This window comes from Nipponia nippon, unplaced genomic scaffold, assembly GCF_047370975.1.
Source record: "Nipponia nippon isolate SJK-2023a ecotype South Korea unplaced genomic scaffold, ASM4737097v1 scaffold_4, whole genome shotgun sequence".
Lineage (NCBI taxonomy): Eukaryota > Metazoa > Chordata > Aves > Pelecaniformes > Threskiornithidae > Nipponia > Nipponia nippon.
Genome location: NW_028262358.1, coordinates 73,280,989 through 73,307,480, shown reverse-complemented (window position 1 = coordinate 73,307,480; position 26,492 = coordinate 73,280,989). Strand labels below are relative to the sequence as shown.

General features: G+C 38.2%; 1 protein-coding gene across 15 annotated transcripts in view; it reads right to left on the bottom strand.

Annotated features, from left to right (window-relative positions):
* Positions 1-26,492, bottom strand: part of HS3ST5 (heparan sulfate-glucosamine 3-sulfotransferase 5) — a 199,436-nt gene that overhangs the window by 100,676 nt on the left and 72,268 nt on the right. Inside the window, exon 3 of one of the 15 annotated variants that reach the window (XM_087774995.1) lies at positions 22,326-22,396. The exons of 13 other annotated variants lie outside the window; for them this stretch is intronic. The gene's annotated coding sequence lies outside the window, so the exon portion shown is untranslated. Of the gene's footprint in view, positions 1-4,826; positions 4,898-22,325; positions 22,397-26,492 lie in introns of those variants that run through there. One more of the 15 variants, XM_087775004.1, reaches the window with a different exon arrangement.

Below are 26,492 nucleotides of genomic sequence, written 5' to 3'. Positions count from 1 at the left end.
TCTCAGACGACATGGTTGAAGTTTCACAGTGTTCTCCTGTCACGTGTCAGATTAATTAACTCAGCCTTGATTAATTAAAATTAGAAGTTTCTTTTATTCAACTATCTAAAATACCAAATTCCACTGATTTCCTGCAGAGATACACAGGCACAACAATTCCCACTGCAATCTTTCATTATTCTTTACAGACATACTGTGCCGTATTCCATACTCCCACTAGAATTTTACTGATGTGGCTGTACTGACATTGGTAAAATTATTCTTGATTTACTTTGGCACAAAAGAGATCAGCACCAGGCCTATTGGGATAAGGTAGTTTCTCCCCATGGATATATTTACTTTACTTAAGACTACCAAAAAAAAAAATATTGCTCAGACAGCTTCAATATACCATCCTTTCTCACAGGAAAAAAAAAAGAAAAAAAAGAATTACAATCTCCTCTAAAGTGATCTGTTGCTCTTTGTGGTTACCTGAAAAAATGAGAAGAGTATCAATCCAGCAAAATACAGAGTTAACGCTGATGTTCAGTTTTACATGTACATATGATCTTCTTTATCTAATGGTGCTTAAGAACTAGACAGTTCTCTTTAGTGACAGATCTGGAAATAAGATTTTTTCTTCAAAAAAATGGGGATGGCTTTCATTAAAAATTGAGAAAGCAATTGAGATGAAAACAGGGTCAGTTTAAGCTGTTCCCACTTCCCGTGTTATTTCTATGCACATGTGTTTACCAGCTCTGGTAAAAACCAATGGGTCCTCTAAAACAGACGACCAACAATTGCTGTCTTTTGCTTGTGGTGTTTCATCAGCTGAAACTGATAGGAAGGCTGGGGAAAACAACTGAAAAAGGGGCTTATGATAAATGAAGATTGTCAAAGACAGGCAGGTGAGTGACAGAAGTTACTTCACTAAGAAAGGAAGATGAATGCTTGAAAAGACTTTCTTTTCACTTTGGTGAATATTTTCCTCTCTATTTCTGTTAAACATATCAAGATCAGTAGTATCTGAAATATTTTTTGTTTTCTTAGAAGCCAATTAGCATTAGTGAGTAACCACATTGTTTCTCATGCATGTCAGTTTTGGAAATTAAGTGTGTATCTTTAGGGTGCTCAGGCACTGGGGTGGTAAGAACAACACAAGAACTTGAAATGAGTGGAAACTGTAAACATATTGAAATAATGCCACCTGTGATAATGTTTCATCAGGTTGTGTGGAAGAGTGATGAAGCTTCTGTGGATGCATAGAAGGTTTGTTTAACCACAAAACTTGGCCTATTGCTCTTTCAGCTGCAGTTTGGACCATAACCTCTCCTAATTAACCTATGAAACTATGAGTTATGTGATGAAGCCAAGAAGCCTTAAAGGCAACCCTACTGGGCCCTTCCCAGTAAAAGACTTCCATTTATGTTAATATGAATACTTTGCACAGAGATCTTTCACATGGGGTACAAGAAGTTAAGCAGAGACTCTGCTAGCCCCAGTTTAAGAAGCTGGACATGAAGAGCACTGATTTAGATCCACATGTGTACTAGTCCACCTGTGAGCTTTAAAGACATGCAGAATATACATTTTCTTAGGAGTTCTCACCACTGCTGTAGCACAAAAAACATCAGCAGCTGACAAACCTCCTTTGAATTAAAATAAGAAATGAAGATTTTTTTTCCCCTTGTGATAAAAGAAGCATTATTTTCTATCTTTTTCTGGTGACCAAGCCTTCCCTGTGCAATCAGGGCATGCTTTCTAGGTTTTATTTTTCCTACAACATGAGGTCAATTTTAATTCATTCTTCAATGAAAACTGAGGTTCTTCTGCATTCATTTCACTCTGGGCTTTACAAAAAAACCACAAAATATCATTGGGCTTACAATCAAATGAAGAGCACTGGCAACACTGAAAAAACACAAAACAAAATACCGATCAGCAAAACACCATCTTTTCAAAGCAGGTGCTTATGGAAAGTGAGCTCTCTTGTTTTCTTACAATTCTCCCTTAAGTTAATTTTGCATTACACACCAGCTATGCATTCCTGGCAGATTGGGTTGATCTGGCACAATGTGTGACTCAAAAAGATCATCAATAGCCGTTCCCCAGATCCTAAGGCCCACTCTGCATACAGTAGCAGAGACTGCAATGGACGTCAGAGGCAGCTGGATGCCAGAAAATGGAAATAGTTGTGTGGGCCTACTGAAATGTTAACATCAGTTCTGGTTCTTACACTTCCTTTCACTTGGGCTGAAGTGATGCTAATGACATTCAGCAAATCTTCCACTTCTGCCTCTGGTTTTCTTGATGCATCAAGATAAAGGCAGCAGGAAAGGCATAGGGCAGAGTTGAATTAAACATTTGAATTAAATATTTGCAGCCGTGTTCTCTAACCCTGCCCTGAGCATGTACGGTCTAAGTGCAGGTAGGGACTGATGGATGACTGAGAAAGTTTAGTCTACCAAGTTTATTCCATTTAGAAGGAGTACTTTCAGGAGTAAACAGAAAGAACCATTCTTAAATCAATGGCTGAGAAGATTCGTGTCCAGAAAGTGCTTATTCCTTTTTCTTACTCTTCTCTAGAGATCTGTTGGACAGACAGTTCAAAGGATCTAAACCTTATTTCTCCAGAACAGAAGGCTGTTCCCTTGGGCTTGTTGCTGTCATAGCATGCATATAACCTCCACTCATGTTTTTCTGAAGCTCAGCTTGCCCACCAGTTATAAGCCTTGTGGTGACTCAAATGGACAATGGTGATTTGCCATCAAACAAGCTTAAAATTAGAGACAGTCAAAAAAAGGAAAATAATTTACGAGAAATACTTTTCTGTATTTTTGGGGATCAAAATTTTAAACTTTTCAAGCTAGCTTTACTGAAAAAGCAAAAGAATAATCTTATTTGCAAATGTATTTATGAAACTGAATTATACATCTCAAATGAATACTTGTAAAGACAAACTTCCAGGTTCAAGAACTCAGGTGTAACAGCTGTGGTCATTTAATTAATTTCTATAGATAAGTTTCTGATCAAACAGATTAATTTTAAAATGTACAAAATGGACAGAGGTGCAGCAGTTCACACAACGTTCAAAACAATTCCTTCTCAGCATTGTTAATTAGGAAATCCCAGCAGAACAAGTAATATGATACTCCATAGCACTGTTGAAAATCTGAAAAACAGCAAATTCCAAACACTCCAAACAGAAAGTTTTAAGAACTCCCAAATCTGTTCCATATGAAAGCTTTACAACTCTTGTTCAAAGCCTCAGCAAATGCAAAAATCATCACTGCATATAGATTCTGAGCTGATGTAATTTGCCGTAGCGTCATGGAAGTCAATGATGATACATTGATTTCCACTAATGAGGGTCTGACCTGAAAAATGCTGCATCCATTTACCAAAGAAATGCTTTTTTCCCCCCACTTTCAAACTTTATTTAGCTTTTCTCCAGGGGAGAAGAAGTGCTGAATTAACTTTTTAGTACACTCAACACCTACACCTTGAACCAAGCAGATTATAAGTGTAAGGAGGGCATAAGAAATTCACCACTGTGCCTCTCCTTACTATAGACTGAGGTAATCACTGTCATAGAGGTGAAGCAAGAACAACATAGGTGGTGTTCTGGAAAATTTCCAGTTGTCTAGAAAACCCAGAACAGTAACTGGGAAACAAGCTAGATAGTTTTATGACTCCAGGTACAAATAAATTTATTTGCTACTGTCATTGACATTTAGCAAGAAAGAACAGTAGAAAAGGGTTTACTTGGCTCATTTCAAAAAAAAGTTTTCCAGAAGAAAACTTCAGAGAAGCAAGGTGGATTGGAATAATAAAAATAATTTATAAATTATCCTGCTGTTTTGGCAGTGATTTTTTACTCCTATCAAAGTACTATGTTTTTTCTGATATACTATAAAAATGGAATAGAAATTTTCTTAAGAAGACTGACAAGTGACCCAGTTTTTGAGGTAGCATTCCTATCGTTATCCTCTGGGTTTTATGTTTAAAAGATTATCTTGACATTAGGAAAGAAGCTTTTCTGTATTTTTTTCCCAGTTAAATTTTGAACTCTACGCTTACAGGGAAAACTAAGCTGATAAGAGAGAAGAAAAAAGGTTTCAAACAAGAGTTCCATTAAAAATAAACTTTTTAAAGATACAAATTTCTGAAATTTCCTGTTGGGTTCCACTTCCCAAACAAAGCACTTGTTGGATGACTTATTTGACATTATTCCCCTATCTAGGACTCAAAAGTTATGCACAGCATAACTGCAACATAGGTTGCAGCAATTTTAAGTAGGACACTTATTCCCCCCACTAAAGAAGGTAAAGCCCCAGGCATCCAGTGTACTTGCCTGCCACTTGTCAGAAGTATTCACTTTGTTTGGTTTAGAAGCTGGGAATTTACCACAGCTGTGAGTCACAGCTGTGCGTATATTTAAAGAAAGCATTTCACTACATTTCTCTCCTTAGTCATACTCTTACACCTTGATAGAGCTGGAACCCACAGCATGGTCAGGTCAAAGAGTATTTTTCATTTAAAAAATTCTTTCACCAGTGTCACAGGTGCAAAACTTTTATTATCTAAGAAAGAAACATATGAAAGTAATTTATGCAAGAAAAACTAATTTGCCTGTCCAGGCAACAGTTAAAAATATATACATACCCAATTTGCTCACGTTTTTCTTTCTTGATCAATAATACAAAGAAGACTCTTGTTTGAATTTATCAGTGATCAAAATCTAGCTGAGGATGAGATTTGAATGAGGTGTTGATTACCAGGCCAGATAAACAAATTCAGCCACATCTCAGTGTTTCAAAGGTTCTAGTTTTTTGCTAATTTAATACCTTTTATACAAGGATGACATATTCCAAAGTTATTTTTCTTTTATTCCTATTAGGTGTCTAAATCATCCACTGTGCTCATCATGTAGACTGCGGGGCTTACTGCAGTGGTTACAACCTACAGAGATTGACCAGAAATATACCACAGATTAAGGCCAGAAGGAAACTCACACCCTTCACTTTTCTATGAGAATAACTCAGACATGTAATGTTATTATAATATTTTTATAGTTTTGAAATGTAAAAAGCCGACCGTATAATCATCGCTTTCTTTTCTATATAATTATAGTCATTTTGTAACATATTCAGAATGTAAACACAAAAGAAATGTAATTGTAGTTTTCCGCAACAGCTAGTAAAAACACTGTTTTAAACTTAAACCCACAAAAACGCTGTCATTCCTTATGCTAGTGGGGCCTGGAACAGCAGAAAACAATCCTAAAGCGTTGTTGTTTTATAAAATGTATCGATTAAACAGATGATTGAAGCTAGATATTTCAAAGTTCAAAAAGTGGAACATCCTGAGTGGTATAAGAAAGGTTTTGCATATTGTCAGTGGAACAAAGGAGCACAGAGCATTTGCACAAAGTGGTTTTGATATCAATAGGCTGAATTGTCAAAGCTATGAATCATCATGAAAAAGTGCCTGTAACAAGTAATACAAGACCTTGTGAGACATTCTGCAGTGAATCATAGATCTTAAAAAAAAAAACAAACCAAACCCAAACTATTTTACTTCTTTTAACTGTTTTTTCCCCTTTCAGAATAATGTTGCACAACACAAAAAAATAATTTTTACATTTTAGTGTCCTATTGTACGTGCCCTCAAAAGAAAATTGTTCTTTTTTTCTTTAAGGTTGCTATGAATCTTTGAGAAAATATTAAGACTGAAAAAACTGCAGCGTTTCTTTCAATACTGTTGCTGGATTGATTTGATTTAAAGATTAGCATTCCCTAAATTGTTTCTACCTGTGTTTGGTGATAGTTCCATGATATCACTTGCATTTTATCTACCTTTTTGTCATATTCTCTGAACATGCTTTCATAACTTCAGAAGGCAGATAAATACTAAGGTAACAGTATTGTAGTTATTTCAGCTTTTCTCATCAGGAAGAAAACTGACACTTTTGTGTGGAATAGGCAGACTCCAGAAATACACCATGTCAAGCTTACCATGGTGAAGTGAAACGCAGCTTGTACAGATAAATCAGATAAATTCTATGCTGTGTACCTATATGCAATTTTTTGCTTTGTCCACCACTGAAACTGCGACAAACAAGGAACTGTTTTATACATATTCATATATTCAAAAAGGAGATGAGGCGCCAAAGAGGTCGGGTGGCATGAAACAGAGCTGCACGACAGCATGCACGTACAGTCCATGGACCAGGGGAGCCCAGTTGATCCAGCAGGTGCATCTATAATTGCATGCAGGACCTCAAGGATTTCTTCCCCATTGTCCCAAGGGAAACCTCAGTTCCAAGACCCACTGCTAGAAACACGCAGATTTGCAAGTTTGGCTTGTCTAATATGACACTTGCATATGGGACAGAAATGAATGATGAAACTAAGTAATGAAAAATTTTTCATTATTGAATTTTTCTTCTTTTAATAAACTAGGATCTATTTTCTCATAAAAAGTGCAGAAGCTTTACAGCAGTAAATAATATATAAGCCAAAATGTATTTCTTATTCATGGATCTGCTGGGAGTTTTTGCATGATCTGGTTTAGCTCTGCAAAGCAAGCATTTAAACAATGAATGCAGACTTCATGAGATTAGTTGGCAGACAGCTACTTCTTCTTACCCTTGTTCTGGACCACTTTATCAAAAATTCATAGAAAAGAATCCATAACCTGATGGCTTTTAAAGACAGAGGTAACATTACAGATTTCCAATGCAATCTGAAAACATATTAAGATGAATTCTTCAAAGAATTTCCATGGAGCTTGGAATATGGTAAGTGTAAAAACTCAAAATCTGTGATGACAGTTAATCACCTAAAACAAAGGAGTCCATTTTCTAAACAGGGCACCTCCCTGAACTGAACTGCTTCATCAAGCTTTAAGCTTGGAGCACTAAAGACTAATTTAAAAAAATATCTCAATGAAAGATGATTTTGATGAGAATGACACATCTTTAAGGTCCCTCCTGGTTTCTTATGCAACACTTGGCAAGTGTTATTGCATATTTACAAAACAATAAATATGGTATGAAAAGCCAGCTGTGAAAGGCTAGAAGTACACTTTTTGGGTGTTTTGCATCTCTAACCTATTCCTAGAGAAAAATATCACTCTCTGTAAGAATTTATGTTGTTTCTGTACATATCCTTAATTGTAAATTAGTATCAGTACAAAAATTGCTCTTTAACTGTTGACTAGTAACTGTGAGTTCTCCCAATAACACTGAAGTCAGTGATAACCATTTTCAGAATATTTGTGACAATATTCTTACACAAAGCACCAAAGATTAAACACAGAAAAAGAAAGACTAGATCTTCAGCACTGCCCACTGATGAAAAAAAGATTTAGAGTCAAAGTATTAACTGTGTGAATGCAGTCTTTGGTTGACATCTGTACAAAGAAGTTCCTGCACTGGGCACAGATACATGCAAAGCACAGTCATATAAACAATAAACTACAATGAACCTACAAGGGAGTTAGCACTGAGGAATAAGGGGAAATGAAGTCAACAAGGTGTAATTAAACAAAAAAGAAGCTGGAAAAATGCATCCAGGTCAGAAAAACAAATCGGAAAATGATATCTGCATAGGCTGGGGTGTTAAAATTAATTTTACAATAATTTCTGCCACAAATCATAGTTATCTCTAACATAATTCTGAACTAAAATTAACTCTCTATTGCATCATCTGATATGAGTATTTTTCTTGATCTTCTTATCTAAGGAAGAACTAATTAGGAACTAGGCTCTGATCAAGGGGAGCCTATTGATGAAGCCTTCTTACTTCGGCTATAGGAGACGTGATGCTCTCAGGCTCTCGTCCTGCTCGGGGACCTCAACCACCCCAACATCTGCTGGTAAAGTAGCATGGAGAGCTATAGGCAACCCAGGACACTCCTGGAATGCATTGAGGATAACTTCTTAAGCCAGGTAACAGACAGCCCTGCCAGAGGGGATGCGATACTGGACCTGTTGGTAACCAACACAAGTGAGCTAATTGGTGACATCAAGATTGGAGGCAGCCTGGGCTGCAGCGATCATGCACTGGTGGAGTTTGCAGTGCTGAGGGATATGGGTCAAGCGAAGAGTAAAGTCAGGCCCCTGAATTCTAGGAAAGCAAACTTCCAGCTCTTCAAGGAGTTAGTCAATAGGACCCCCTGGGAAACTGCCTTCAGGGACAAGGGAGCAGAACAAAGCTGGCAGATCTTTAAGGAGCTTTCCATAGAGTGCAAGAGCTCTCAATTGCCAGGTGTAAGAAATCAGGAAAGGAAGGCAAGAGACTGGCATGGATGAGTTGAGACTCGCTGGTCAAACTAAAGGGCAAGAAGGAAATGCACAGGCAGTGGAAGCAGGGACAGGTGTCCTGGGAAGAGTATAGGGATGCTGCCTGGTTGTGTAGGGATGGGGTCAGGAAGGCCAAGGTGCAGCTGGAGCTGAACTTGGCAAGGGCTGCAAAGAGAAGAGCTTCTACAGGTATGTCAGCCAGAAAACGAAGGTCAAAGAAAGCATACCCTTCCTGATGAGCAAGACTGGCAAACTGGTAACAACGGACGAAGAGCAGGCTGTGGTACTCAACAACTTCTTTGCCTCAGTCTTCACTGGCAGCGTCTCTTCCCACACCTCTGGAGTGGATGGAGCACAACATGTGTACTGGGGGAACAAAGTCCCTGCCACTGTAAGAGAAGATCAGGTTCATGACCACCTGAGGAATCTGAACATATGTAAGTCTATGGGACCTGACGAGATGCATCCCAGAATCTTGAGCGAGTTGGCTGATGTAGTTGCCAAGCCACTCTCCATGATATTTGAAAAGTCATGTCAGTCAGGTGAAGTCCCTGGGGACTGGAAAAACGGAAACATTGCACCCGTTTTTGAAAAGGGTAGAAAGGAGAACCCTGGGAACTCCTGACCTGTCAGCCTCACCTCTGTGTCTGGGAAGATCATGGAACAGATCCTCCTAGAAGCTATGCTAAGGCACATGGAGGACAGGGAGGTGATTTGAGACAGCCAGCATGGCTTCACCAAGGCCAAGTCTTGCCTCACCAATCTAATGACCTTCTATGATGGAGTGATTACATCAGTGGACAAGGGAAGAGCTATAGATGTTGTCTATCTGGACTCCTGTAAGACCTTTTACATGGTCCCCCACAACAGCCTTCTCTCTAAATTGGAGAAATATGGATTTGATGGGTGGACTGTTCGGTGGGTGAGGAATTGGTTGGATGGTCGCATTCAGAGGGTAGTGGTCAATGTCCCAATGTCCAGAGGGAGATCAGTGACAAGTGGTGTCCCTCAGGGGTCTGTATTGCGACTAGTACTGTTTAGTATCTTCAGCAATGACATAGTGGGATTGAGTACATCCTCAGCAAGTTTGCAGACGACACCAAGCTGAGTGGTGCGGTTGACATGCCTGAGGGACAGGATGCCATCCAGAGGGACCTGGAGAAGCTCAAGAAGTGGGCCCATGTGAACCTCATGAGGTTTGACAAGGCCAAGTGCAGGGTCCTGCACCTGGGTCGGGGCAACCCCTGGTATCAATACAGGCTGGGGGATGAAGAGACTGAGAGCAGCCCTGAGGAGAAGGACTTGGGGGTACTGGTGGATGACAAGCTGAACATGAGCCAAAAATGTGTGCTCGCAGCCCAGAAGGCCAACTGTACCCTGGGCTGCATCAAAAGAAGCATGGCCAGCAGGTTGGGCTAGGTGATTTTGCCCTTCTACTCTGCTCTGGTGAGACCCCACCTGGAGTCCTGCATCCAGGTCTGGGGTCCTCAGTAGAGGAAAGACAGGGATCTGTTGGAGCGGGTCCAGACAAGGGCCACAAAAATGATCAGAGGGATGGAACATCTCTCTTATGAAGAAAGGCTGAGAGAATTGGGGATATTCAGCCTGGAAAAGAGGGAATACAGAAATGAATGCTGATGGTGAGCATGTGCCCTGGGAGGTGTGTGAGGGCCACTTCTTGCAATCTGACAGACTTTCCTGCCTTGTAGAACAGTCTGATCAACAGAAAGCAGTCTCAACTCTCCTGACTTACAAATGCAGTGTTGATAGTGGTGGGACCAGTATTAGTCGCTTATGATCTTTCTCTGACTTTTTGAGGACTTTTAGTTAATACTGTTGCCATATCTCTCCGGGATGGAGCAACCAGTAAAATGCTGATATGGCTTCCAGGAAAGAAAGCCTGGGTAAAGTTAAAGGGCTTGTCTAAGCAGAGCGTACAGATTCACATCTTTGCTCCACTTACTGCCTAAAGACAATTTTGCAGTTGTACGTGTTGAACAACATGATGTAGAAGCATTTGAGCTGGCTCAAAGAGTGGTGTAGCCATGGCCATGCTTTCAGGCTTTCTCAGCAGAACCTATTCATTTAGGCACAAATGTGCTGTTCTGCCTCAGGTCCTCCAACTTGCTGAACGTGAATGCATTGTCTCAAGTCAAGGATATCACTGTCATATACAAGCTCTGGAGCTTTTTTCTCTTTCAGTGGCTTTTGGCATGGTCTGAGGCACTTGGGATCAGAATTAAGCCAAACAGAAGAGAGACTCTTACCTAAAAGTAATAGGAATCACCTTTCCTATCAATCGCCTTTCCTATCACATCTTCTTTCTTTCCTCTACCTCCTTCCAGGCATGTAGGCACCAGACAAACTTCTGTCCTGGTGCTCTTCCTATCCAAATATTGGGTGACATGACATCCAACTTCTTTGAAGGCTAAGTGCTGAAGATTTGCAGATCACAGAACACTTAAACCTCACAAAATGTGATTAAACCTTATGAGCAGTTAGTTAATTTTTAATATGGACAAAAATGCATTTTTGTACTAGACAAGCTTATTTAGAATAAACTGTTATTTTTCTTGAGCTCTTACATTTAATGGATTTTTTTTTTTGCCTGCAGTATAGCTCTTCTCACAAATTGACACCTAATAACTTCTGTTTAAGAAGGTTGAGTTTTATTAATCATCTCTATTGGCTCTGGAACAAAAACCTTGTAGCCCTAAAAACCAAGACCTAGTCCCTCTGGGCTTTGGTACCAGGTGAGGTCTTTCAGGAAATCTTTAATAAGCAGCATTAGAAAAGGCCAAGCAGCCAGGGAGGAGATATTTTTACACTAGTGCTGATGCTTTTGACTGCTGTAAACACCTACTGGTAGCTCTCTAGGATGACTGTATTAAGCCTTTGATTAATGACCTACAGACAATAATGAGAGTTTAGACATCTAGTTCATCTGGACACCTACATGAGAATGCCTAAATTTAGTTGTTTGAAACATGATCTGAATCTTTTTCCAAACTATCATTATGAATGCCCAAATGTTAAATATAGCTTTCAGTCCCAAACATACCTAAACTCCACATTCACTCATAATCATCAACTTTGTGTTAAAAATGAAAATGAAAAAAAATCCTGAAACACTCAACTTTCTCCTCACTACCTAATCTTTGGGAAGTATAAATGCATCAAGGTCTATAATCTGGAGGGAGCAAGGTCCCAGGCTACAAGGATTTGCAAAGGTAGGGCAAACAAACAGGGCTAGAAAGACAGCGGTCTCTATTTTAAGTAAGGGAAGCAATTATACGAACACTCATATGAACTGCATAATACTATGGCATAAAATGACAGATCTGTTCAGCTTACTGTCTTCTGCTTGTTTTTCAGTTATGGTGCTCTAAATGTGGAGCTAACAATTTCACTGTTTTGTATTACAAATATTTGTTCAGTAACAATCTATTATTAAAAAACATTAATGAATCCCATGCTAGCAAGTCGTATTCTCTTATCCAGTAATGAACTTGCCTTTTTCCTGTGCCTGTAACTCAGGGTGTCAGACTCCCCAGGAACCTGGAGCTGCTCTTAGTTTTACTGCAACAGTTATCGCCCCCTAAAGCGAACATAACTAGAGAAAGAAAATTATCCTGGGTAAGGGAGAAAATTGTATGGTAAAGAGTCAGGCTGTTCGGCTGACTGCTATCCTTGTAGCTTGCATACAGAAAAGCAGAGCATGCCTGGAAAAAAGTGTTACAAAGAGGTGCCAGCACCACTTCTCCAGTCGCCCCATCAAGAAGATTGGCTGACACCAATTTTGTCAACTTAAACTGCTGCTACACGCACAACCCTACTTTCTCTGCAGAACACTGGCTGCACCGATGCATCTGGTCATTTCCTCCTTGCACAGGACAGAGATATCTTCCCTAAGGCTACCTAACTGTCTTTGTGTAGCTTTTTCAGGGAAAGTGCTGATGCAGCAGTTCTGCTTGTGGATCTGCTCAAACTGTCAAAACTCAAATGACGGATGTGTACGTTTAAAAATACTCCAACTCACAGAGAAACCTCTTTCTTGACAGATAACACTGATTTCAAATCTGCACTCTTCTCTGCTGCTGCTCCCACAGACAGCACAAGCTCTGTGACAGTGATTACAATCCCTGATGATAACAGCGGGATTGTTATCTGCCCTTCAATAGCACGCTGCCAGCAGGAGCCTATTTAAGCTTATGAAACATGCAAGGTCATTCACTCCCATCACACATTTGTTTTCAAATTTCTCTGGAAAAAAAGTTTTCTTCACTTCTATTATTATTCTCCTAATGTTTTAATTCAGTGATGAAACTTCTCCAGACAAAGGAAGAAATGTGGCAATTTTAATTTCAGTCCATTAACTACACATATTACTTCTACCTTATCAACAAATATCTATTACTTTGCACAGTCATGCGTTAATCTATGTAGCAGCCAACACAGGAGGTTTTACAGTCATCTTTAGCATTCCACAGATATGTGTTTTCCATTATTACTGTACTTAGAAAGCTTTTCTCCCTGGGGGGCGCTTCTAATGTGATATTTAGCTTGAATCCTAATGTAGCTAAGCTCCATTAAAACTGTGCACTTGTACTCAAGGCCAACTGTAAATAATGCAAAAATAGATCAATACTAATCTTGAATTGTTTATGTGTAATTCTCACGGAGCTCTTATATTTATGACTCCAGACACATCCTGTGCCATAGGTTCTGACTGGCTGCTCTTTCCCAGTCATGGCAGGGACTTTAGGAGTGTGCAACATCAGACTTGCTCTTATGGATCATATACGAAATATAAGGAGAATTGCATTCTCTCTCTATAAATACATATAAGTACATATAGAGGATATATTGTAGAATATATTTTTCTCTAGAGAAGAATAAAGTTAAGGGTGGAAAATAAATAATGTACCTTCAGTGTTGCTCACTCTTATGGGGCTTAATTGATGATCCTGTTAGGTGATTTTGTTTTATTTATCCAGCCTTTCAAGCATAAACAGACTAGGAAAACAGCTATGATTTATTCTAAATCTTAAAAGAAGCAAACTGTGTTTTATATTGTACCTGTTATGTCAGGAGACTCTATTTGTGCATGTATATTTTATGCTAGAAAAAAGTCAACCATTCAACCGTTTATTGAAAAAAATACTTGAATCCACTTTTGTACCTCAAAAGTACAACCCCATCAATAATAATAAACATTTAATTCTTATAGTGTGTATTTTTCTTTTAAAACTAGGTTCCTGTGAACAAACCACTTTAATAATCTTCTAAAGGTGTTCAATTCAGAAATCATTCTGAATTATGCAGCTTCCTGGACAGTAAAATGCATTCCTCCTCCTCCCCTCTGCCCCCATTCTGTTTATCTGTTGTAATTTTTCTTGTTTTGTTTTTTCCTCACCAACCTTTTAGGAATACCAACTGAAAAGCTGCTTTTTCAAACACTAAAATAAGTATGATTTTGAGGAAAACAGCTCATTGCAGGGTTCTAGCAGTATATTTTGCTCATTAAAAAGTAGCAGACACATTGCTGATGAAAATTCTAATAAGTAATATTAACGCACTAATACCGTCAGCTCAGGGTTTTGTACAACATAGCAAACCGTATGCTGCAGAGTTTGGGATCTCTTTCCAGCTGCCAGCTGACAGTATCCCTGGGTTCCTGCTAATTGGCGACACACCAAGACAAACAAGTCAGCTAATTCCAGAACAGTGAACTGATTAACTTCGGGTGTACATACATATTTATAAAGAGAGTGTTGCTTTTGTCTCAATAATAAAAAATAGAATTAGTTTTTAATTTTAAAAGTTGTGGATCACAAAATTATTAATGGCATAAAAAAAACCCCATTTCATTCTTTCGATGAAATGTTTCAAAGGTGTATTAATGTCAAAAAGGGAGAATGTACATATATGTAGAAAACTGAGAATAATCAGCCGTTGTATCATTCCTGTTTATTCATAAAAGAATTACAATTACCTTTCCACTATATTTGATAAAGAAAATACAGATATTTTCTGTAAAAATACAGATATAGAATATAATATTTTCCCTATTTTAGTACTGAAAAATTACATTAAAATAGACTAGTTTTATTTTAATTTTTTACCTCTTTAAATTCATACACTTTTATCATAAAGCCATAAACTGATAAAATCATGTCTTTTTAGATCTATAACATTGTAAAGTATTTTTACTTTGATTTTCTTTAGTGTAAATATGAATGAATGAGTCAGCAGATGCTACTCTTCACTGACGTATACACTGGCAGTCTCTTGGTTCCACAATTTCAAATCTAATGTTTGAAGAGTTCAAGTTTGTATTGAGCAGTCAGGAAAGCGGTTCTACGTTATGACCAGAATTCTGTGATTTGGTAAAGAAAGAAAACTGAAGAAATGAAAGAGCTGGGAAAGTAAAGCAACATTGATAGGCATGTTGCAGGGTGCCTGCATTAGAAGCTGTAGATGGTGAAGGCAAATGGTGACCTAAAGCAACTTCTGATGATATTTTGCTCCCATGCATGCCTGATCACCTTGCAAACCAGAATGTGCAACTTTGGATAGGCCCATGTAAGGTTCATTCTTTTTTATGATCATGCTGAGAGCAACTATGATATATTTTTACCACAAAAATATTGAATAACAGAGGCATAGAGAGTTCTGATAGCAGAGGCTGGAATCCCGTATCTGGCTAATAGCAAGAGCGTCTTCAGTTTTAAATCAGAAATGGGTCTCTTGTACTTGTTCTTCTTCTAGCCCCACCACTTTTGCATTCTGGTTTCAGTGTGGCCCAATTACAAGAGACCAATTACCACACATCTGTGGTTACAAGTAGAATTATTGTGCTGATACATGGTCAACTATCATTAGTTTTTTTATTTCTGAGAAAAAAAAAATATCAGATCGTATTTGCTGCTCAAAGATAGACAATAGTGTTTTAATCTATAGTTTGCTCTGTGTTCTATGGTCAGGTTCTCTATATGTTTATTGGTGTGACTTATCAATGGAAAATCAGTTAGCTTGACCACAACTATGTTCAATTAGCTGACAAGATTGGGGACATTATGCTTTGTTATTATAGGACTGAAGACCTTATTCTTATTCTTATTCCATCTCTTTTATAATTTAGAGCAACTCCACATTAACAAAAAAAGCTTTCTGCACCAAGTCCTTGCTACTGTGAGTCGCCAACCACCTTTCCCTCTAACAGGTTTTCTTATTGGTAAAATGATAAATCTGGCAATTATTTTTAAGTGTTTTGGGTTTTTTTGCCCCCCAAATCTAGTTTTAATTTTATATGAACAGTTCTTTCCCTGGCGATCATTACGTCCCTTCTGAACACTGTCCACACTCATTAAATTGAGCCATTACATAACACAACGCGCTGCTATGTCTGCAGGCAGGAGCAGGAATACTAAAAGATATGTATTCAAATATTAAAAGATGATATGCAATATTTTCAGGTTCCTGAATTAACAAATCAACAGAGGAAAGGCTTATGCTTATATAAAGTATTTCAGCTTGAGTGTGACAACATTAATTATCCACTGTAACATGCTGATTTATAATTATGAAATCAGTAATTTAATTGGCATCTAATGCAGTAAAAACATTCCTGCCAGTGTCATTATTTAAGTGCCAGTGCTTGATGCTTTCCAACTTAGTTAAGCTGTCAAAAAACATTATTGTGTTAAATGCTTATACCTGCAAAACTGATAACTATCTGACAAAAATGTCTTAAAAAGTGCTACTACATGACGGCTGAAGATACTATCTACACATTTCAGACAAACCAGCCAAGTTCACTGCTGGTCATCAAGCACATGTCTTACTGTTGATAGAAATAGTGAATATCTATACTCTTTGGGAAGAGAAGCTGCCACCGAATCACATAAAAATGATTGATATATGGATTATTGATTATGTCAATCTGACTGTCAGAGTTTCATTCCTGGATGCAACTGTGTGGTGGCATCCATGTTTTTGTAGGTTTGTGATGGGTTAGTATGAGCTACAGATTAATGTAGCACCCACCAGACGAGGAGAGTAACCACTTCAGTGAAGCAGAGATGAGCAGTACAAGAGCTGGGATCACATAAGCCAGTTCACTATACTTGAGGTACTGTATGTTAAAAAGCCTGGGGACTAGTTTTATTCCTGCTAGTCCTTTCACTCCTGAACTAGAGATCATAGCTAGAACAGCAGGCAGTTTTTCAACCTTGTAGACATGGGTGAAGGGCCTGATCTTCAGAAAGTGAGTCACACAAAGGGAATATATCAGAATAACCTTAACAGGACAGTGATCTGCATGAGTGATGCTCTGTCAAAGGAAGAATCCAACTTAAAAACTGGATACAGCAGGTGGTAGAAGGCAGGGGAGAGAATAAAAAACCCAGTGCTGTAGTCAGTAAATCATCCTACAATGGTTTCTTAGCCCTGCTCTACATGACGTATTGTGCCTGTGTAACTATTTCTGTGATGGAAGGGATTCCTTCTACTGAAATTTTTTTACCTCTCCAGCTGCTAATGGGACTGAAGTACTACCACTCTAAGCAGTTCATTAAACCCTATGGGAATAAGCCTGGATAAGCAAGATATAACTGATGATATAACAACATGAGCTGCTGAAATATTTAGGCATGATTTTCAGTTATTGCATACTGGCCTTTTTCAGCTTCTTGGCACAGTCGAAGTGCTGCAACTGCTGAGTGTGGACAAGGCCATTTTCTCAGATCATTTTAGAAGAGTGTCAATTCGTTACACAATATGTCATTTTGATATAAATAAAAGTATTCTACTAAAAGCTGCTAAGCTAAAGATAGCGGTAAGTATACCAAGAAAAATATAGTATTACCAGGAGCATGGCCTATGAGGATTCCTGAAGGCAGATATATAACTTCACATTAAAAGTATCATGATGTCAGATGTGTGTATATGGAGTAGGATTCAACTCGCATTAACTAAAAGCTAAGCCACAAACTTCAATGGGAGTCCCTCTGCAGCCAGTGGAGACAATCATCTCCCTGGGGTGGTCCATCCCTTCTCAAGGTAGTGTTGCACAGTGTATTTGGGTTTTCTATCGCCAAGGGCCTTCTACTTGCAAGTCTGAAGCCTGCCTTTCACTCACAGCTCTAATCTCTCATCAAAGTCACCATGGCAGTGTTTTCCCAAAGCTTTATGGCACTATTTTCCCATTGTTATTCTCACATCCTTGCATCTGCAAGCCTCAAAGTTGTTATGGTGCGTTCTTATGGGAAATGACTGCCACCAGTGTGAGAGTCACCCTTCTTCCATCCTTTCCCTACACTTTTGTTACTCAGTGGACCAAATAAAATGCATGTGCACAGCTTAACTAGTTGCAGCACCTGCCCCCAAAGTGTGCTTCCATCAACACTAACAGCATCATGCCCATAAACAACTGACAGTTTGAGCACGTCTTGAAGACATCCATACAGTTACTACAGAAGTTTGTGCGTGCCTGTTGGTAAACCACCTTCTGCTCATGGGAGCAGGGCCTGGGGGTGCTCAGCTGTGGACCTTGTCACTTCTCTTCCCTGACGGCCACCAGGTATAGTTTTCACTTTCCCATTTCTCTCTCACCTCTTCTGTTTTTATCTTTCCCCAAAAACTACTTTGACTGTCAATGTATGCTACCAGCTACAGACCTCGCTGATAAATCTGTATGCATGTGTATCTGTCTCCTTTCTGCCACAACAGGTGACTGATATTTTTTAGACACCTAATTTTCTGACAGTTGGAGTTAGGTCAAACAAATCCCACCCTCAGGCAGTGCTGAGATGGAGGGAGCTGGCAGAAGCCCTCTTCCAACATCTGACTTTTAAATACTTAGCTTATGCGCACAGTCCTGAAGACTGTAACCAATACACAGGAGCAATAGGATTATAGCCTATGCTGGTAGAATAACTTAATTGTTCATGCTCAGTCTTTCCAATATTTTCCACAGCTCATGTTCTGTTTGAAAGTAAGCCTCAGCCTCACAAGCACTTTTAAGTCTTTGGTAACATTAATAGACCATAATCACAGAAGAACTGGAACTTGAGAAGTAAACTCTTTAGTTTAGCACTTGTAAATCTAGATTCCTAGGCTTCTCTGATCAGTATAAAAGTAATTAACCACAACACGAAAGAGAAATAAATAAAAAAAATGTTATTGAATAACTAAGCTATTATTTAGACAATTAGAAAAACAGGATATGCAAAAGAATATGGAATACTTAATTCCATTTCTTTGTGTATTTTCATTATTGATTGTCATTACTAAGAAGATTCACAATGGAAAATATCATCTCAATTTTTAATCACTTTAAAAACAGATTTGTGAAGCATCACATAATTACCTTTTATTCTCCCCTTTTGTACCATAAGAATGATATGAAAAGAGCTATTTTTAAAGTAGCATACTGCAATACATAATGGCCATGTATTTATAAAACATTAACTGTTAGTGAGACTCTTCAGCATAGTGATTTGTTACCCATTGTCTAATGAAAATGAAGCCAATTCAAAGCAGTCACTGCTGCAAAAATACCAACTGCAGCATAGGGTACAGATTTTAATGAGAAGCAGAACATCTTTAAAATAATAAGAAAGAAATGTGAAATACAAAAAGTTTCAGATTAAGTATGCAAAACACAAAAGCTTTCAGTTATGACATTTTAGAGAGGGGCTGACCCATCAGCCTCCCAAACCAGGAAGACAGTAAGTGAGACATAGCAGAGCAAATTAGCAACACACAGACATAGTTATGTAGCTTCTGGACCAGAGTTGATTCATATTCAGCCTAAGAGAAGCCTAGGGAAAAAGCTAGCCTGGCAGAAGTAATTTGTTAAAAAATTTGCTTACTCATTTTGCTATTAGATGTAATCCATAATTCAGCATTAAGTAGTTTGTTCGAGACAACTCAATGTTGAGAGTGCCCATAACCTTTTGTGAGTCTCCTGATGTGCTTTTCTTAAAGAACTAGCTTCTAGGAGTTATTTTTACTTAATTCCTGAGTTATAATTGTTAAGCATATTGCTGGCCTCAATAGCTGTGCTAAAATTTGAAAATATTATCAGAATACATAAAAACAGAAGGCAAGTAAAACCAAGTGCAAATATTGTTGGCTTGTTTTGACTTATTTTTACATTGTGATTTTTGAACAGTAAAGCTTAAGCACATAGTTATATGCTTTGCTAAACTTGAGTTGAAATCTGGTGTAAACCAGGGAAGCAAACTGGAGTGAACAGGACTCAAGTAGGACTTAAGGACTGACAACTAAGGACATTCTCAAGGACTTTCTGGAACTGGGACTTGGTGTGTCTTTTGCATAAGGTAATTTAGATTCTACTTATCTAAAATACAACTCAGCTACATATTAATTTATTCCAATTTTTCAAAAGTAATTACTGAATAAGTCAAGAAATAGCATGAAACGATATTATAATATAGCATGTGTCCAAAAAATAAAAATAAGCTACAAAGTATATAATGAGAAAGTAGCTTTCATTTATATTAAAGAAAAGTTACTTCACATAAATAGTGAAAGTAGGTTAAAGCCAAGGGAAATCCTGTAGCATGTTCAACAGCATTAAAACTGACATGAGTGATTGTCAAAAACTGATGGGATCTGGCAATGTTAAGAAATATTAAATAGGGAAGAGACTTTTTATAATGTTTTATGATTTTTGACAGTTTATATACCTAGAAAGAAGGCTCATTAATAGTTATAAAATGTAACCTATTCAATTTTGTTTCATATTTTCTGAGGCACTTCAGCAGCAATGAAAAGAAGATTTGGGCTCAAGTAAAGGCTTTTGTAATAGCTGTCAGCTTGGCCAAATACTGTTTTGAGCGATCTGGACAAGAAGTTTGACAGTATACTTAATTCAATACAAAAGTAATAAAGGCAGTTCAAAGCAAAAGCTTTTTCTTAAGGGGGGAGGGAAAGAGAAAGAATCTGCTATTTCCACACAGTTTTTGTCTGTCTGTCTTTCCTGTTGAGGACTAAAACCCAGTCATTTTGATCTACAGGTTCCATTTGGAGGAATGGCTGCCTCCAGGAATTAGCCTGTGTCTGAGACACCAGTTTCTGAAATGAAAAACAAAGTCTTTGATACTGAGTCATGCATTGGCTTGGGGTTATGTGAACAAACATTTACAAGTTTGTTCTCTTCCATTTACATTTAATAAAATATGTTTGATTGTCACTTCCTGCTTTAGCCAAGTCACACACAGTTTTTGTTTTTCAAAAACACTCCTGCTTCTTTATTCCACCATCACCCATCTTCCTCTCACTTGCTAACTTCTATTCTACAAGAAGAATGACACTCAGGAGGCAAACAGTGGCACCAAAACTCCAACACTGGGTCTTAAATTAGTTGATATCATTTTTATTTGACCATTAGGACCAACATTGCCTTAGTATTTGTGGAAGATAATGATATATCTGTTTGAAAAAGAACCTGTGACCTATATAAAAGAGGATTAGAACTATAAAGCCTAAAAATTCCCCCCCTCTGCTTTTTGTAGAATATAGAAGTTTTGGAAGACTATAAAAAGATAAAATATGATATTAATGACAGAAGCTTTTATACTTTAGCAAGAGAGAGGTGACCAGAAAATGTTGCTGTATTGTCTGAAGCTGCATTTGAACTCCAAACCACAAATTCTCAAGAATACACACACTGTAAATATACACACTGGAGCAAGAAAAAAGATATTTAAATCCATAAGGCCATGCAGAACAACTGGACCTGCTGTCAAGATTAGTGATTTTTCCTTTCTTCCCTAAGGGCTGATTGCTAACACTGTACACTACCAGTAGCTTCTGTTGATGTAGTGAAACAAGAAGCTATTCCAAGACTCAAAACTTACTTTGCCCCATTTAGAGGTGTATTTGTATCCACAAGATCACATTCTTCAGGTTAAATATTTTCTGATAAACTTTTGCAATACAATAATTATTCCAAAATACTATCATCTGGACACCCACAACCTTTAAAAGGAAAACAAACATAATCACATCACTTTAATAACTGCACAAAAACCATATACACAAAACCTCACCCATTGAAGAGGTAAAGAAAAAGGCAAAGTCAAAGCAGTGAGAGTTGTAAGGATGCGAACAGTGTCTCACATCAAAAATATATTTGTGTAGTGTTGCACTGCTCCACTCAGGTACCTGAACTAAGAAAGACCTACACTTCTGGAACAGAGATGTAGTTGAGTTGGTATGGCAGGATGCCGAGGGCAGCTGGCCCGGTGTCTCCCTGTGCCACTCAGGTGCAGCTGTATTGCCGCTGTGATACAACCCTGCACAGAGCTATAGAGACATCTCAGCTCACCTGAGGTTGATGCATCTCAGTAGTTTTTGCTGAAAAGTCAGCTCAGTCTACCCTTTTACATGTGGGTTTTTCCTTCCATTTATGTCTATCCAGAACATTTCATCCAAATCTGCTGGAGTTTAAGCCTGTGCTATCTGGATGACCAAATAGGACTGCCGAAAATCTAGCGACTTTCATTTGGACCAGCACCTCTCCCATTTTGCGGTGAGGACACATGCTAAACCACTGATAACACCTTTTGCAATTCCACAGTTTCCCCCAGCTTCATTCCAGGAGACCAGAACAGGGAAGTGCTATCGCAAGTCACCCCAGTAACTCATATTTACTACATCACAAGGACTCATAAAAATATTCCTCCAGAAAAGGTACAGGTGCATGCAGAGAGCTGCCAACACTGCTTATTTCTGCTCAGCAGACTGGCCTCTCTTACCCTGACGAGGGTACCCTGAAACTGCAGCAAAGTTGGCAGACAGGGTCTCCAAACTAAATGAGTCTTGTCTCAGGCTTAATTAATAAACACAGTTTACATGGGCAGACAGGGGAGAAAAAAGTGCTGTCAACATCCCCTGTCTCAGAGGGAGAGAAAATTTTTAGGCAATGTACTCTAATGGGATCTGGTTGACATGCATCTCTTCAGTTATATAATGTCAGCCTTTAGTTATTTGACTCACATCCTACCTCTCAGTGTTAAGTGTGAATCAAAGCCACCTCTGGCCAGAACGCATTATCCTTTTCCACTGAAACACCATCTGATGAAAAAAAAAATATATAAACTCTTAGAGCTTACGTTTTAGGCAGTAACATGTTTTCCCTCAGTGGCAAAAAAATAGTCTTGAAAAGTTGAAAGTAGAATTAATTATGAATTTACTTGTTCATGTAGAATAATCTGTCTTTAAAATAGCTCAGCACTGAAATTGCCTCAAAGGCAGAAACATCTGCTGTAGAGCACAAGCACATACACCCTGGCTAAAAACAGAAACCTGAGATTTTACTGTTGATCAGCTCTGCCTTCACTTGTACTTAACATTGCTGCCCAATTGCATTAGAAACACTGTAGAACTTTAGTGATTACTTTGAGTGGCACCTAAAACGCAATACGCAGGTAGGATGAGTATGTGGATGCAGAAAACTAATGTCAAAATGCATTTACATAAAATGACACAGTCCTAAGAAACCTGCCTCTTCAGCAGAAAAAGCTCATACATACATAGATCTCAGAAGGATTGTATTCAAGAAACAGATGGAAGTTTGCATATTTTTCAAAATGAAAAGTGAAGCAAAGGAAATAGCCTGCAGAGAGCCAGACAATGCAGATAGTTCACCAGTAGCTTACCACTCAGAGAGGAGGAGGGCATGGAGGGAAAAAAAAAAAGAAACCAACAGTGTGCAAAATCTGTAGTCAACACAATATCCTTTAGTATTTGACATTGAGATTGCTTATATTTTTTTTACAAGAAGGAAGGAAAGTTCATTGTGATAGGGCAAGAGACACTAGCTGTGCAACTGAATCCTGCTTGCAGTAATGACTAATCAGTTAAAAGGAGCCTGCAGCAGGGAGTGAGTTTGTTATGCAGCCTCTTGCTTTGAAACAGCAGCTGGGCTTATTTTGAGACTGTAGACCTTCAGCAGAGTCTTTCATACCAATGTGAAAATGCATAGGAGCAGATAAATATACAAATATGCCATCTATGGCCATTCCTTGCTACTTGGAAATCAGCTGGTGACCGCGGGTCCCCAAAAGGCTTTGCAGCTTTGCCTACATACTGCTCTAAGCCAGTAGCTCCCGGCTCTGTTTTCATCAGGAATGGAGCAATGGGAACATGTTCTCCTCTTTGAGGCCTCTGCCTTACATGGTTTCTAACCCTCCTCACAGGGGTGAAGGCAGTTTCACTAGGCAAAAGTTTGTGTCTTGGACAGACTCACTGGAAATTTATTGCAGTTTGCTGTTCTAACCTCCTGCAAGAACATACCTACTAGAAGCCTCTTACTGCTTTCAGTATACAAGCACAGACTTCTTGTAGTCAGCTCCTGATCTTCTGGGATAATGGAGGGCTCCAGACAATGCAAAACCATGGATAACACAGAGCATATGTAATTGTAAGGATATATAATTAGAAAGTAAGTGAGAAAAGAAAACGTAACAACACAGTATTGACTGAGGACCACAGATATCCTAAGTGATGTGGAAATGGCAACTCACTTTGGAAGCATTACAGTACAAAGCATCACCTCACCCATGGTACAGTTAATGTGCAAGCCAGATAACTTCTCTATTCAAAAGCAAATTCATTGAGTTTAAATTATTGACTTACAATCAGGGTAACATAACATGTCTTTCCTGATAGCTGTAAAGAATCGCAGCTATCCTTCTCTCTCACTGCACATAATGCAGGAAAGAAAAGAAGAGAAAAAACGCTTTTATATACATGAATATCAGAGTCCCATTTTGCTTCTGATAACAAACAGGAAAATCCATACAAGATTAGTCTTTTTGTGATGTGCACCTGAGAAGCAGACAGCAGAATTTTTTAGCATAATAACTCACTGTTAGATTACCACTTCCCATGCACCCGTAACAGGGACAAGAAGAAACAACATCTGTGCTTTCTAAATAGCTTCAAACTTAGAAAAACCCTTCTAGAAATGTGGAAAGCCAAGGTCCCAAAAGGGCACAGTAGAGCAGAGCTTGTATGATGCATTTTTAACCACTGATTTAGGTCTGGCTGTGTTAACAGCTGACTCTATTAAATTAGACTAAATGACCACCAGTATAGTTGTACCCCATCACTGGTTAAGGATAAAGAGACCTGGATGGCCTGCACTAGAACTCCACTACCTTTAAAAGGGAATGAGTGTGGTACATGCAAGTGAAAAAGAATAAGGAACGGTCATATTTAGTAGTGGATTTACACAATCCACTGCCTGATGAATTGGAAATCAAGAGCAATTCAAGTGCAACCATTTTGGGATTCAGAAAACTAAGTCCTGAGAAAAATCACACATAAAGGATTTAAACAGCAATCAAATCACAGGCCTGTACTGAGGCCATAATGGAATCTTATTTATTAGCAAAACAAACAATATAGAGAAAACATACTGAAAAGTTACATTAACTGATAAAATGCTAAGGAAAATATTGTCAGGATAAGAACAAAGGAGAAACTTATTCAGCCTTGCAATATTATTTGCAATACTATTGCACCATAGTTCTGATGATGATGATAACTTAAATACGGTCAACAAGATGCAGAGATATAGTCACTGGCTTTTTTTTTTTTACTTCCTTTTTTTTTTCCATTACATCTTCTGGACAAAGGGAGAGGAAAGCCCCAGCCGAGGAGTTCCCCTGTGACATAGTTAGCTCAAGTGCTTTCCCCAAGTCCCACTGGTGTAAAGGAACATATTGGCAGGGAAGGGACATGGTTATACTGTTCTGGCAAACTCCATCTGGTGTATTTGTCCCAGGGGTGCTGCAGACAGCTGGCATTAGTTTCAACAGGCAGACTCAAGTCTTTCTCTGGATCAATGTGTACAAATCAGCCATGTAACTCTATTGGTTGCTGTGCTCCTGCACCAGGCATGCTTTGCCATAATTGAAAAACAGAGGGTTTTGTCTTATTTGTTCACTTTTAAACCTAAAATATTATTTATTGTAACACCTGTCACTCAGCATCATCTTCCCATCTTTGTTGTCCTTCTAGCAGAGAAAACTGAGTGTAAAGCCCTTCAAAGGGGATCTGTCTTGATCTGTCCTAATCTGCTGAAAAAGGAAACCATTAAAAATACAGCTCAATCCTTACAAACTGAAGATATTTGAACTCTCCTAGCAAAAAGATTGAGTCAGTTAAACTGAACCTCTTCTTCCACAGGCCCTACTGAATGCTAACAAACTAAATCAATTATTTCTATAAGATTCTCCATGAATAAAATCTGGCTGAAATCATACCTGAAGAACCTGCATGCTACCTTACAAGTTTTAATGAAGTAAATTTTTTTTTAAAAAAGCAAAAGCCGTTACTTCTTTCTTTGTCCCTGACTTCCTGAATTCATACTTTTGTTAATTAATTTAATTAATTTGATAATTTAAATACATATCAATATTAAAGCAAGGAGTCAACATACGTACAAAAAGAGCATTATCTCTCTTACATAAGCTGTTCATTACAAACTGAACCATTATTCGAGACTGTAATGCATACTGTGGAAACATGGACAACACAAATGGTCAAAAATAATAATAATAAAAACCATACCTATTATCTATTGCAGTGAAATTTTACTAGCAGGAAGAAGTCTAGGAGGAAAGAGACTTCTTTCACAGTCCTACATCAGGGCCTAATAAACTGTCACCCCAATGCTGCACACAGTAGACTTTGAGAATAGTCCCACTGAAATTAAAAAACTTCAAATGTTCTTTTTTCATTATGCTTAAAGAGATCTTTTTTAGAAAAAAAACCTTTGAAATCCTTCCAATATCTAAAGCCATTGTAGAAGACACAATTGCTCCTTCTGTGTGAGATTTCTTCTAACAGAGAAAGGAATTCAAAAGCTGTCTTTTGAAGTTTAAAAAAAAGTCTTCATTTATGTAAAATTTGCTAATAGTATGAATAATGGTACAGAACCAGATAGAAAAAATATTTTAAAAATAAATGTCAGGTTTCCCTTTGTGCTGTTTTACGTACCTATTATTCTCTTAACAGCTACACATCAGCAGAGCACCAATTGAGAACAAATTCCAATTCTTTCATGACTCAGCTATTTAATGTGAAATTAGTGTCAAATGTTTAAGTTATATTGAAAAATAAGAATTTGCTTGAGAAGCTTCTATGTAGCATGATATCCAGA